The following is a 12,640-nucleotide window of genomic DNA, read 5'->3' on the forward strand; positions in this document are numbered from 1 at the left end:
CAGATGACGGTAATCAAACTTATATGTCTATATTTTTATTTATATTTAATATGAAATCTGAATACATGTACTCTTTCTTTGGTGATTATGAAGGGTCTTTTATTACCTGTGGACCATCATTATGAGTGTGAGTTGGGGAACATAAGCAGAAGGGCCACTAGTTAGTGCTTTCTCTGCAACTCAGGATGGGTAGAACCAAGACGCTGGTCTCTTCCCTCCAGAGTTACAGGTAAGCGTCTGTTTATACATCCTGAAGCAGCCCCTCCCTCCCCTGGAAGGAGTGTGGCAGAGAAGGATAAGGGGGGAGATCTTTCTGTGTACAACTCTTGCTTGTTGGTGATGGAGAGGCTTACTTGGACTCACTCTGACTCAATCTGATTTTTTCTTTCTCCAGTGGCCTCAGAATGGCCTCACATGGCCTTCGCAACAAGAAGAGAGGATTTGTCTTGGTGAAATAAGTTGTCAGCGAGGCTCACTACGCCATGAACTCCTTCCCTCCCGTTCACCTCTTTATATAGACTTGGGAGAGTGGGCAGGGGTGTGGTTGATGGCTGTAGGGCCTGCAAGCCCTGGTGGAAGGAGCTTGGCCCCAGTTGTGAGTGGTCCCCTTAAAGACTGGGGTGCTCGATAAATCTTCATCTTTAGCTCAGATAATAGTGGTGAAAGTTCTGCTCACCATCCTAAATATGAGGACTTATCTACCCCTATTGTAAGCCAAGAACAGAGTTATAATACTTGGATCTTTCTGGGTATGAATCATACACAAATTAGTTTATCCATGTATTTGAGGTTTTCAAGTTTGTTGTATTCACAGCATACTTTCAAACACTTGAACATAGTGACGCCAAAGAAGGGATCGAGAGACCTAAGACAACGCTAAACAAATCAGCCATAATGGCAATGCAGCATAATGATGTCTTACTGTATCATTAAGGCCCCCACAGTGTCACATCCACTTCTGTCTTTAGCATTGTCAGAACCTGCTGTTCTGACGTCAGCTTCTCCTATCCACTCCCCTCAGATGCCTACCTTGTCAGGTCTACAGAGATCTTCTTTGCAGCTAGCTTGATCATTTGCTACCCCTCTGACCTCAGTCTCCTTTGCAGCCCACAACATTCTCAGCCTGATGTTCCACTTGCTAGGGACCAACCAGCCCACCTTGCCTTGGACGCAGGGGTTTCCTGGGACATTGGACTTTCAGTGCTAAAACTAGGACAGTCTCAGGTAAACCAGGCTAGCTGGTTACCCTACATGCAACATTCATCCTCTCACTAGTACATATATTCAGTCGTTGCACTAATACATTTTACAAATTGATCACCAGTTGGCAGCCCACCTGGAGAGGATATGCAGTTCCCTCGGGGACTGTGGCAGACCAGATGAAAAGAGCCCCTTTATGTTTTGTTCATTGCTCAGTGGATTTGTTTCCACTGGAGGGAGACCTTTATTTTTATTCCTTTCAGTGTAGTTGAAATCCAAACATCATCTTTAGATTCTTACTGCTTTGAAAGTTTAACTTTAGCTTTTGGTGATATGCTTACAAATCAGAGATATGCTTGACATTAATCAGTAGAAGTTACCCCCTCTGTTGAGTGGGATCAGAGGTGGGCCACAGGAAGCACACAAGGCTGAGTGTCAGCGGAGCTGACTGAGAAGGCCACTCTGACCTCATCCCTGGATGGATAGCCTCACCCTTCACCAGAGCATCTCCCTTGCCCACCAGCACTGCAATTACATCCAGGCATCCTGCTCAAGGTCACAAATAAGTTCTGTGGCCCCTGGTGTGGGAGTAGCACTCAATTAGTGCTCAACCTGAGTTCTGTATGTTTGTTGGAATAATTCTGTTTTTCGCGGATGAAACATTTAGGCGTAGTTAGCTAACACAGTTGGAAAGTGATCAGCCATGTTTATGCTATCCATTGGCTTAATATATTTATAAAAATGGTTTGTGTATTAAGATCGATCCTTCACTGCAGGAAGTTGAAGAGTAGGGTAAGATAGCATAAAATAATAAAACCGTGATTGAAAGAGGAATCGAGCACCTATATTTCTACCAGGGTCTCAGGAGTCTTTTAGGAAGTCCAAGTTGTCCACAGTCACCTCCTTAAGACCACAAAAGCCATCCTTTCTACAGGGCTGTAATGGTGTGGTAGGCAGAGAACTAATACAGTGCTCTGGAGGTAGAAAGGTAGGGTTCTTTTGTGGTTCTTGGGGATACCATGTGACATTTGTGGTCTAGGTGTCATGGAAAAATTATTTGATGGTGATCTTTTCATATGTCCCTAAAGTAATCTGAAAGAGAGTGGAAAGGGATGAAAGTAATCAGAAAGGGATGGGCCAGATTATCTGTTCAGCAAAAGGAGTGGGCACGGGTGGGTCAGGCACTGACATTCCTCTCTCACTTGCCAACTCTCTGGTGCTCTCATGCAAAGGGAACACATTTCTGTCCTGCACAATCCTAATCCTAGCACATGCTAGCAGGGCTATGAACTTCTGTGACTTTCCCGGAATCCAATTTAATTGGGAAAGTACTTTCAGATGAAAATCTTGCCAAATTGTTTGATGTGGGAAAAGTTATAAAAATGTCTAAACAAATGTTCTTCTGAATGAGGCCTTCGTTTGTTTGATTTTGAACAACTTACCTGTAATTCAAGTGAGACACATTCATGCCTGCTAGGTCAGTTCTATTTCTAGTGACAAAATTGGTTTTCCTCTGGCAGCTTCAACCTTGTGTTAGAAATCTCCTGTGTGTAGATCTTGAAAGTTGGGATTTATAAAGTGAGAACTATTCAATGCTGAAACTGGCTGTTTAGTACATTTAAAAATATGCAGAAGGGAGAGAACTAAATACACCCCGTAGAGTGAAAACCTTCTTAGTCACTCAGTGTGGTTAAAAACAAATGACAGAGGACTGTTGTGCAGCTATTTCACTGTTCTCAATGGAATGTCTAGCACTCTGTTATCGCTGCTTCTAAGGCAGCCTCTTGAGGCCCTCAGGCCATCCCAGAGAGCCCCACCCATGTTCTCATCGCCCCCTTCTCAAAAATAGGCAGCACATGGGGGTGTGGCAACCGAGAAGGGATTAAAGGCAGGGAATTCCAAATAAAGGGCAGCTTCTGAGACATAAAAGCTACTCAAAAATCTTGGATAAATCCTATGTTTAACCAGAGTAAATCAGATTAGAAGATGATGATGTTTCCTTTTTTTAGTACTAGAGGACCGTTTATTATATGAGAAATATCAAATATAGTAATGATATGAATATCTTATTTAGTATGTGATTATTTTTATATCCGTAGCCTTTCAGGATGAATAAAACTTACTGTTTTGATTTTTAGGCTTTATCAGAAATCTGCAGAGGTAGAGTTTTGCAATTTGTCTCTTTGGAAAAGGAAGGGAATTTACTTTTCAAATTATGTTCAGGATTAGATGTTACTTGTTTAATTTGCATAACAGCATTCATTACTTGACAAGCTGAATAGAGTATCAAGTCTGAGGCTTGTGGAAAATAAGCTTTCAAAATTCCTATCTTACATTAAAAATGTATTTCACTATAGCTTACCATCAGGGGAAGAAATAACCAACATATAGATATGCTTATGCTGTCTACAAACAGCCAGTTAGACCTTTTGACAAAAAGAGAAACTTTTGAAAGTGTAAACATGTGCGTTCACTTCCTAAGAATCTACTGGCCTGTTACGTGTTGCTGACATAATGATGTCTTCTTCACTTCCTCTTTGAAAATATGAAAATAAAAGACACTGAGACCAAAAGCACTGCAAATTAGTAGCTCTTCAAACTTTATAACTACTGAATACGCAGGGTTTTCTCCTGACGACCACAACTGGGGTGAGTGAGTCATCCTGTCCTGGCACACCGTTTGAGTAGAGCTCCCATTTTAATGAGGTGATTCATTTGGAAAGAGAGGCAATGCACTGAGGACAAGGCCCGGATGCTCCAGGGGCCTCAGAGAGCTCAAAGCCACGGACTCTCGTTGTCTGATGGCACTGGCAGCCCAGGAAGGGCAGTCAGCCTGAGACCCTGCAGTGGGTCCCACCTCCTGTATGCTAGCTGTTTGCACATTCATCAACTCCGGTAATTCTCAGGTCAATCCCGTGAGGTTGATATTAGATATTTCGCAAATAAAAATATGAGGCTCAGACACATTAAATAACTTGTAACTCAAGCATCTTAGACTCCAAACTCTGCATCTAGCTGTTCCCTGAACTCATCCTGGTCTCTCTCCTTCCTCTCTCTATGATGTCTTCCTTCTTTCCCAGTTCTGTCCGCATTTTCCCCATCTTTTTATTCATTCATTTATTCAAAACATTGAGCTTCTGCATGGTGCCAGACGCTGTGCTAAATGCCAGGATTCAGTCGTGAACAGGACAGATGAGGGCCTCGTCCTTGTGTAGCGCATGTCTAGCATACAAGAATGGAAGTGTGTTCAAATAAAGACTAAGGGACCCCGGGGGGCAAGGAGGCGGCCCGTGGAGAAGGGGTGCTTGCTTCCTGGGGAGGATGGCTGATGTGTTAGTTGGCAGACCAAGAACTGTAAAACATTTCAACAGGTGGAACAGCGGACCAAAACCACTGGTTAAAATTAAATAGGAATAAACATAAAGCCTTTCATTTAGGTTTATCACTATATAAATACACACTTGGGAGGACATGACTTCATAGCGTTTCAGGTGAGGTTTGAAACTCCAGCAATATGAAGCAATGGTTTAAAAAGGATGCAGTCTTAGGCTCTGTCTGCATCAGCATGGATTCCAAAACAAAGGTGCCAGTAATTCCATGTCACATCCATAACTCTCTACAGGGCTTTTCTGTTTTAAGAGCGACACTGATTACTAGGTAGCGCGTAGGGGAACTTTCAGCTTGTTATATATGAACTAGTGGGAGATAATTGCTATCCCAAAGTAGCTGATTTTCCTTAACAACACCTAGCAATGTCTACTGCTCAGAATGTTTAGGATACAATTTTCCATAATTTTTTTTCTTTTTTACTATTTTAGTCTGATTGAGGAGACAAAATGGGTGTGTGCAAAGTTACTATGAAGTAATAATAAAATAACAGTTAATTTATTTTACGATGGCATTGAGAAGAAACAGAGAAGGGAGACAGTATAAGGAAGTAGAAAGAACACTGGCTTCGGAATTAAACATATGGGTTTGGATACCAGCACTGCCTCTGTTAATTGTGATATAGACAGTTTACTTAACCTGTCTGAGCCTTGATTTCCTCATTTGTAAATTGGTGCTACAAATATGTGCATTGCAATATGGTTGCAGCGATTAGAAATAATGTTGGTAAATTGCTCACCAAAGTTCCAGGCACATTGTAGGTGGGTGAGGAAACCCTAAGAAAAGAAATCACTGAAAGAATATAGGGGAAGTCAAGGAAGGGTTCTTAGAAGAAATGCTTTTTGAGATCCATCCTTCGGAGATCATGGGCATGGATTGATTTAATTTTAAGAAACCCATTACAGGCAGAAAAAAATGACAAAATGAAAATATAAGGTCAAGAATTTCTATGGTGTTGTGTTTCCTCTTTGGTCAACCGGCTGTCATTTGATAATGTGTTTTGTTGAGATTGAAATTTCATTGACAGCTGTGTGTGGCCAGTGATAATCTCTGGGTGTGTGTGGATTTCCCTGCAACCAAATCCTCCCAACATTTGGGGAATGGTGTTATACTGTTATCAACTTGTTTTTCTCATTTTAATTTCTAAAACTAACAGTCATTTTAATGCCCCGTAGAGTGTCAGATATTTTTCATGAGAATTTGCATGAAACACCTTTCCTGGTGACAGCTTCTTCTAACAGGCAGTGCTCATTTCTTCTCCGTTATCAGCAACATCTGGCAAGAGGACAAGTTTTGTTTTGTGTTCTTTTCTTTATCAGATACTGCTGTCCCATTTGTTAGTGAAGAGCAGCTTATTTAAAATTCGTTATTTTAAAGAGAACTAGATATTATGTTCAGCTTGTCACTCAAAATCTAAGACCAGGAAACATCAAGCTCATTCAAAAAATACAACTAGCAATTTAAAATAGTGTGTAATTCAGATGTTTTGGGTTAATAAGGGAGAAGGTATTGGTGAGAAAGAAATGAAGTCATTGGAGAGATGGAGGAAGGAGAAAGAACAAAATACAAAATGTGGGGCAAGGAAGGGGCAGAAACAGGGGAGAAAAGCAAAAAAAAAAATAAGTAAGGGAGAGAAAAAGTAAGGAAGAGGACTGGGAGAGGCCAGTGCGGAGTAGGGGTCACATTGCTTCCTGCCAGATGGCCTGCTTCCCTGCCCCCCATTCAAGTCTTGACCCCAACAGGAGGTAATTCTAGATCTAAAGACCATTGTTGGGGGTTTTGTTGTATGAAGATAAGCGCACGAATCTCTAGCACATTCTCATGTGCCCAGGATCATTATAGACGTCCAGTTTTACGTATCACCTAAAAATTCCTTTGTCATTAAAAATCTGTTACAGCCCCTTCCTGCTTTTCTATCTTCCTCTTCTTCCTGATGATAGTCCTGACTCATTCAAAACTCAAAACCACAGTAGAATTTAAGTTTAAAATGTTGTATGTCCATGTATTCAAAATTAATTTTTTTTAGCCTAGTTGGGTCTTGAAGTGCAGTAATATAAGGACCCCTCAGAAGATAATGTAAATTGCCTGAATGAAAAATCCTTTGCATCAGTGGTGCCAATCTCGTTCAGCACGTTAGAATCACCTGGGGAACTGTTAAAACCTAGGTATCTGGGCCCGCCAATTGGGATGGTCTGAGGTGGGATCTCCTATCATTATTTTTTAAGCACCTCAGGTGACGTGATGTGCAGCCGGTGTCAAAAATCATGCTTTTGTAGAGATGCCAACTGAGTGTATGAATCATGGCTCCAGTACTTTCTATAAGGAATTATACAGTTTATATATATAACTGGGATCACATGGTTTTGCAACTTGTTTTTGTATACATATGGTAGAACCTTTGGTTCCCTTGAAAAATGTTATAAAAATACTTGCTCCACAAAAATGAGAGGCTGCTGGTCACGTGGCACAGTTGTCATGGAAACGGTGTTGGAGAAGCTTCATGTTGAATTTGTACCTGCTTATCCATTATCTGAGCACAGTGCTCATCGCTTCGGCCCATTGCCTACTGACTTAGCCCCTGACTCCTCACTTGGAGCATCCTTCCATTCTAATTCTCTGCCTCCTGGCACCCTGGCTCCAGCCAAACTCAGCCATAATGGACTTTCTCTTCTGGGCCTTTTTCCAGCCATTCCTTTAAATTGGACCAATCTGTAACTCTTCCTAACCACACCCCCATCACTCCATGATTGTCTGTTGAAAATTTATGTTTGAGGTCCTTCTTCCATGAAGCAATCTTAATTCTCTTGCCAACAGATACAATCCTTCTTGTCTCTGAAATCCCAGTGCGTGTTGTTTTGTTCTCTCTCAGCTTATCTATATTTGTTTTATGGTCATGAATATTTTTATCTTATTTGTCTAATAAGCTGAGTGAAGATTGAGAATATCTTATATATCTTTGGATCTTCTGTTGTGCCTGCCTAGCCCAGTATTATGCATGGAAAATGCTCAACAAATATTTATTCAGTAGAATTTAATAAAATCAAAAAAACATGTTGATTGAGGTATAAAACTGATTGAGATAGGAAACTAAAATTTAGACAGGTGTGTTTGTTAAGATAAATCGGCAGTTTTAGGAGATGCTTTTCTACTCCCAGACATACAGACTTAGACCCCATAGCCATAGAAGCTCCTGATCTCTAACACATAGAGATCTGGGTGCATGTTTCCGGGTGCATTAGGTGCATAAATGAATAGATCAGGTTTTATCCAACCCTGTCTTAATGACTGCCACACATCTCTCTTTTGTGAAATGAGACAGTCAGTTATTCATCTTAAGTCACTTCCTCTTGGTTCACTTTGACGCTCCTGTCTTCAATTGTAACCGTGGGATTTATTCTCTTGTTTCAGAAGAAAGACAAAGCATTTATGTCTCTGAATGCACTACAGTCACCCTTCTACCTCCCCTCCCCACACACAAGCACAAAAGGAATCATAATTTTTAAGAAATTACCAAGCTTGAGCTTATTCTTTGTGATGTTCTTCTGGATAACAGGCCCACCCTTCTCCCCTCCCCCACCTTCCAAATATCCCCACTTGTACAGGGAATAAAATGTAATTGTTGTCCTTAGGCCATGTCGCTCTTCTGCTGCATGCAGTAACCACAAGTGTGCATTTAAAAGTAGAATCTGGCCTCTTGAGCTTACCAGTTAATTTAATCAACTCTTTAAATTACTTGAAAAGAAAAGAAGGAATGAAAGACAAGGAATCTATTTTAGAAACAAAAAATGTATCTGTGAAGCTTTCTTTTCATGTGGAAGACAAAGAATCTTTCCAATAGGAGGACAGAATGACAGTTCCACTTATCTTGGCTGCTTGGAAATTAGATCAGTGACATATTTTCTGTTGAAGAAGAAACCTTATCTTAGTAGCTAAATTTCAGAATCAATCATCTGAATTTCAGTCCTGCCCTCTCTCACAAGCAGGGAGCATTATATAATTTGTATGTTTCAATTAGGTTGTGATAAAAAATGAGTAGCTCAAGGGCATTGGTTTATTACTGGTATCCAGCCATGTTTTCCTTTGCTAAACGATGTTCTGAAGGCCTCCATTCTGGACATAATCACCTTAGGGTGCCCACAGAATGTGGCCCCTAATGATTCAATTACAGCTGAAAGTCATTCTCTTCTGGGAACACGAGACTCTAGGAGCTCATCTGCAGACTTTTGCATTTACATTTTGGATTTTTTGTTTCATAAACGTTCCTGCAAGGATGTCAATGCAGATGAGGATTATTCTGTCTGATTTCTCACTGTTCTCTCTTTTCTGTCTGATCAGCTTTTATGAAGGGAAGTATTGTGTCTCAGGATAAATCATCCTCAGTTTACCAGAAGTGAGTTTATAAATGAGTTGATTCAAATGAGGAACATTTCCCCATAGAAGCAACAGTAAAGGATGCTGAGTTTTTCCCACTGACCCACAGTACCTATTTAACTCAAAGTGAAACTCAACTATATGATATTAATAGTTCCCTATCATTTCTGGGGAAAAGGAGCTGATGTTTCAAATAATTTGAAATGTCTGGAACTGCTTCTGACATGTACCAATTTCCTCCTCCCTGCTAGTGATAAGTAGATTCTTTCTCCCTCTCATCAGAGACAGCTTGATGTGGTGTACAGTTGTGTGCTGCATGTGATGTTTCAGTCACCCATAGACCACGTATAGATGGTGGTCCCGTGAGATAATGACCATAGAGCCTAGATGTCTAGTAGGTTATACCATCTAGGTTTGTGTGAGCACACTCTATGATGTTCACACAATGACAAAATCTCCTGAGGGATTTCTCAGATCTTACTCCTGTTGTTAAGCAACACACGACTGTATTTGCCTACAAAAAACCACTCCAAACTTAATGACTGCAGATGGCAATCACTTAATGGTTGACAATTCTGTATGTTGGAAATGTGGGCAGGGTTCAGCTGGTAGATTCTTCTGCTGGTCTCTTCTGGGTTCGACCACGTCAAAAGTTGCCTGGAAGCTTGATGGAGCCTGGTGGCCAATATTGCCTCCCTCACATGCCTGGTGATTGGTTTGGGTTGTCAGCTAGGCTAGGCTTTCCATGTGGTCTCTCATCCTCAAGGAGGTTAGCCTGGGCTTCTTGTCTCAGAGTTCCAAGAGAGTGAGCATGGAAACTAAAAGACTTCTTGAACCCTAGGCTCCTCCTCATAGGCTGTACAACATCATCTCTGCTTTGTTGGTTAAAGCAATTCACCCAGCCAAGCCCAGATTCATGGGCTCTTCTTGATGAAAGGAGCAGCAACGCCAAATTGCAAAGGGGCGTGCTGGGCTGAGAAGGATTATTGCAGCCTTTGTAAAGAGTCTACCATAAGGGTGTGGAATGCAGTGGTGAGAAGGTGAGGAGTAGTGAAAGGGGGTGAGAAGATGACTTTAACTTTCAAGTCAGAGGACCTGGATTCAAATCCCACTTTACTGCTTCCTACTAATGTGATCTTGAAGAAATTATTAATCTATTCCATCTTAAATTTCCTCATCTCTTGAGAGTAATGCCTCCCTATCACAATTGTTGTGAGAATTAGAGTTAATGCTTATAAGCCCACCTAGCAAAGTTCCAGTTACGTAGCCGCTGTTAGTAAGTGATTATGTTAATATTTCCTGTATTCCCCCCTCACCTCACAAAGGCAAGCAAGAAGGCATGGCCTTTAGGCATCTCTATCTGGATGCTCCTCCGGGCATCTCAAAATCAGCTCATCCACACAGAACTTACTAACTCTCCTCCCTGACCTCCTCCATCCCTATTTGCATCTCTCATTGTATCCCTTTTCCCAGATAAAGATATTACCATCCAAATAATTGCCCAAGTTAGGGGCCTGGGAGCCATGCGCTTCATTTTTCTCACCCACATCTACCACTGGTTCCTGCCTTCCACTCCTAAACGGATGTCTATTAGACACCAGGCTTCATGCCAGGCCTGGGTTTGACAGGTCAATGAGGCCAATGTGGTTCCTGCCCCCAAGGAACTTGTAATCTAATGATAATCTGGTGATAACATGAAAATCTCCAAGTGCTATGGAAGAAACAAGATGTTGTGAGAAAAAGGAAGGACACTGGGGAACCTGAGTTTGCCCGCCGTTCTTCTCCACATCACCCCACTGAGTCTGGGCTGCCACTGGCCTAGCCTGGCCACTAATGGCCCAGCAATGAGGGTTCTCTCCCCTTTGACATTCATCCTCCACACTGCTGCTAGAGATATCTTTTTGGAAAAGAAAACCCTACTTTTTAATTCCTAATTTTAAATCCATATGGCCCGTGGGATTAAAATCCAAACGCCTCAAAGTGGCATAAAAGGCGCTTCCCTCTTGTCCTCAATCTAGCCGTTCCTGCGTGCAGGGACCTTTCACCGTTACAAGCTACTTCCTCACGGCTCCTTGAATTGCTCATACCGTTGCATGAATCTGTGACTTCCCTTCGGAGAAAATCTTTCTTCTGAACTGCGTCCCTTTGATGCCTACCTCTCCCCAACCACGCCCGCAAAGTTTCTATTTACGTTTGTGCTTCAGAGCTTTAGAACATAGTAAGCGATTAACAAATGTTTGTTAAATGAATGTTTGTGAGGATGGTCAGAGACGGGGGTAGTGTGATTCAAATGAGGGATCACTGAGGACGGTCAGTGTGTCCTGAAGAGTACCACGAGGAAGAAGAGGAGGCAGTTGGTGCTGCAGGGATGGGAGCAAGGGATGGGATGAGAGGGGGCATCGTGCCATCTCTGTTGGCAAAACAGCAGTTGGAGGAAGCAGCAATTCCTGTAACTAGGTCGGTGAGATAAGAGAGTTGCAAGGGAGAGGTGTTTTCTGAGGCTGAATCCATGCTTCCAGAAACCAGCGGTTTGGAGGAGACTGGTGTTATTTTTGTAGTTCAGTGATCAGTAACATATAGCTTCTAACTTAGAGGGATGACTAGGTCTTACAAGCTCCAAGAACAGAAAAACACACAGCCACACCAGCTAAACCCTGAATATGTCAAACCTAATACATAATAAGGAAAGGGGGTTTTTTAAATAGTTTTAGTCATAAAACTATTATTAATTCCATACTACTTAATTTTATTTTTTTCTATTTTTATGAATATTCAGACTGAAATCACCTAGAAAATCTCTTAGGCAGAACAAAAACTGTTTTATCATAAGCCAAAGCTTCTGTTTTAGTTTAACACTAACACAAAGTGTAATTTGCAGCTTTATTCTAGTCCTCTGCAAGAACTCTGCAGGTCCAAGGTGTTTCTTACCTAGATTTTAAACACTTGGTAGGTTCCTTTGTCTCCTTCTATTGTTTTTGTCTTTATCCACCCCTACTAGTGCAAAGAAATGAGTGTGTTTACTGTGAATGGAGGTCTGTTTTGAGTTTTAATCGATTGTAGAAATCCATGGTCCTTTTATAATTGTTTACAAAACAATTTCATACCTATAAGCTCATGGGATCCTCACAAGCACTTTATAAATATGACAGAATACAGCTTCATCGTTTGAAATGATGTTCATAAGAGCCCTCTACCAAGGCATCCAAACGGGAAGGAAGAAGTGAAAGCATCTCTGTTCACGGATGACATGACCTTATCTGTAGTAAACCTTAGAGGCTCCACAAAAAAACTGTACAACCGATCAACGAATTCAGCAAAGTAACAGGATGCAAAGTCAACACACAAAAAATCACTTGTGTTTCTATACACGAACAATGAATAATCCACAGGAAATTAAGAAACAATTCCATTTATAATAGCATCAAAAAGAATAAAACACTTAAGGAACTTAGCCAAGGAAGCGAAAGACTTGTACACTGAAAACGATAAAACATTGCTGAAAGAAATTAATGAAGATATAAACAAATGGAAAGACATCCCAGGTTCACAGATTGCGAGACTTAATATTGTTAAAATGTCTGTACTATCCAAAGCGATCTACAGATTCTGTACAATTCCTGTCAATCCCGGTGACATTTTTTTCAGAAACAGAAAGAAACCTAAAATTCACATGGAATCTCAA

General features: G+C 41.2%; 1 protein-coding gene across 7 annotated transcripts in view; it reads left to right on the plus strand.

The window, feature by feature from the left end:
* Positions 1-12,640, plus strand: part of STARD13 (StAR related lipid transfer domain containing 13) — a 488,843-nt gene that overhangs the window by 352,699 nt on the left and 123,504 nt on the right. The gene's annotated exons all lie outside the window — the stretch shown is intronic.

Source organism: Equus quagga, chromosome 6 (genome assembly GCF_021613505.1).
Source record: "Equus quagga isolate Etosha38 chromosome 6, UCLA_HA_Equagga_1.0, whole genome shotgun sequence".
Lineage (NCBI taxonomy): Eukaryota > Metazoa > Chordata > Mammalia > Perissodactyla > Equidae > Equus > Equus quagga.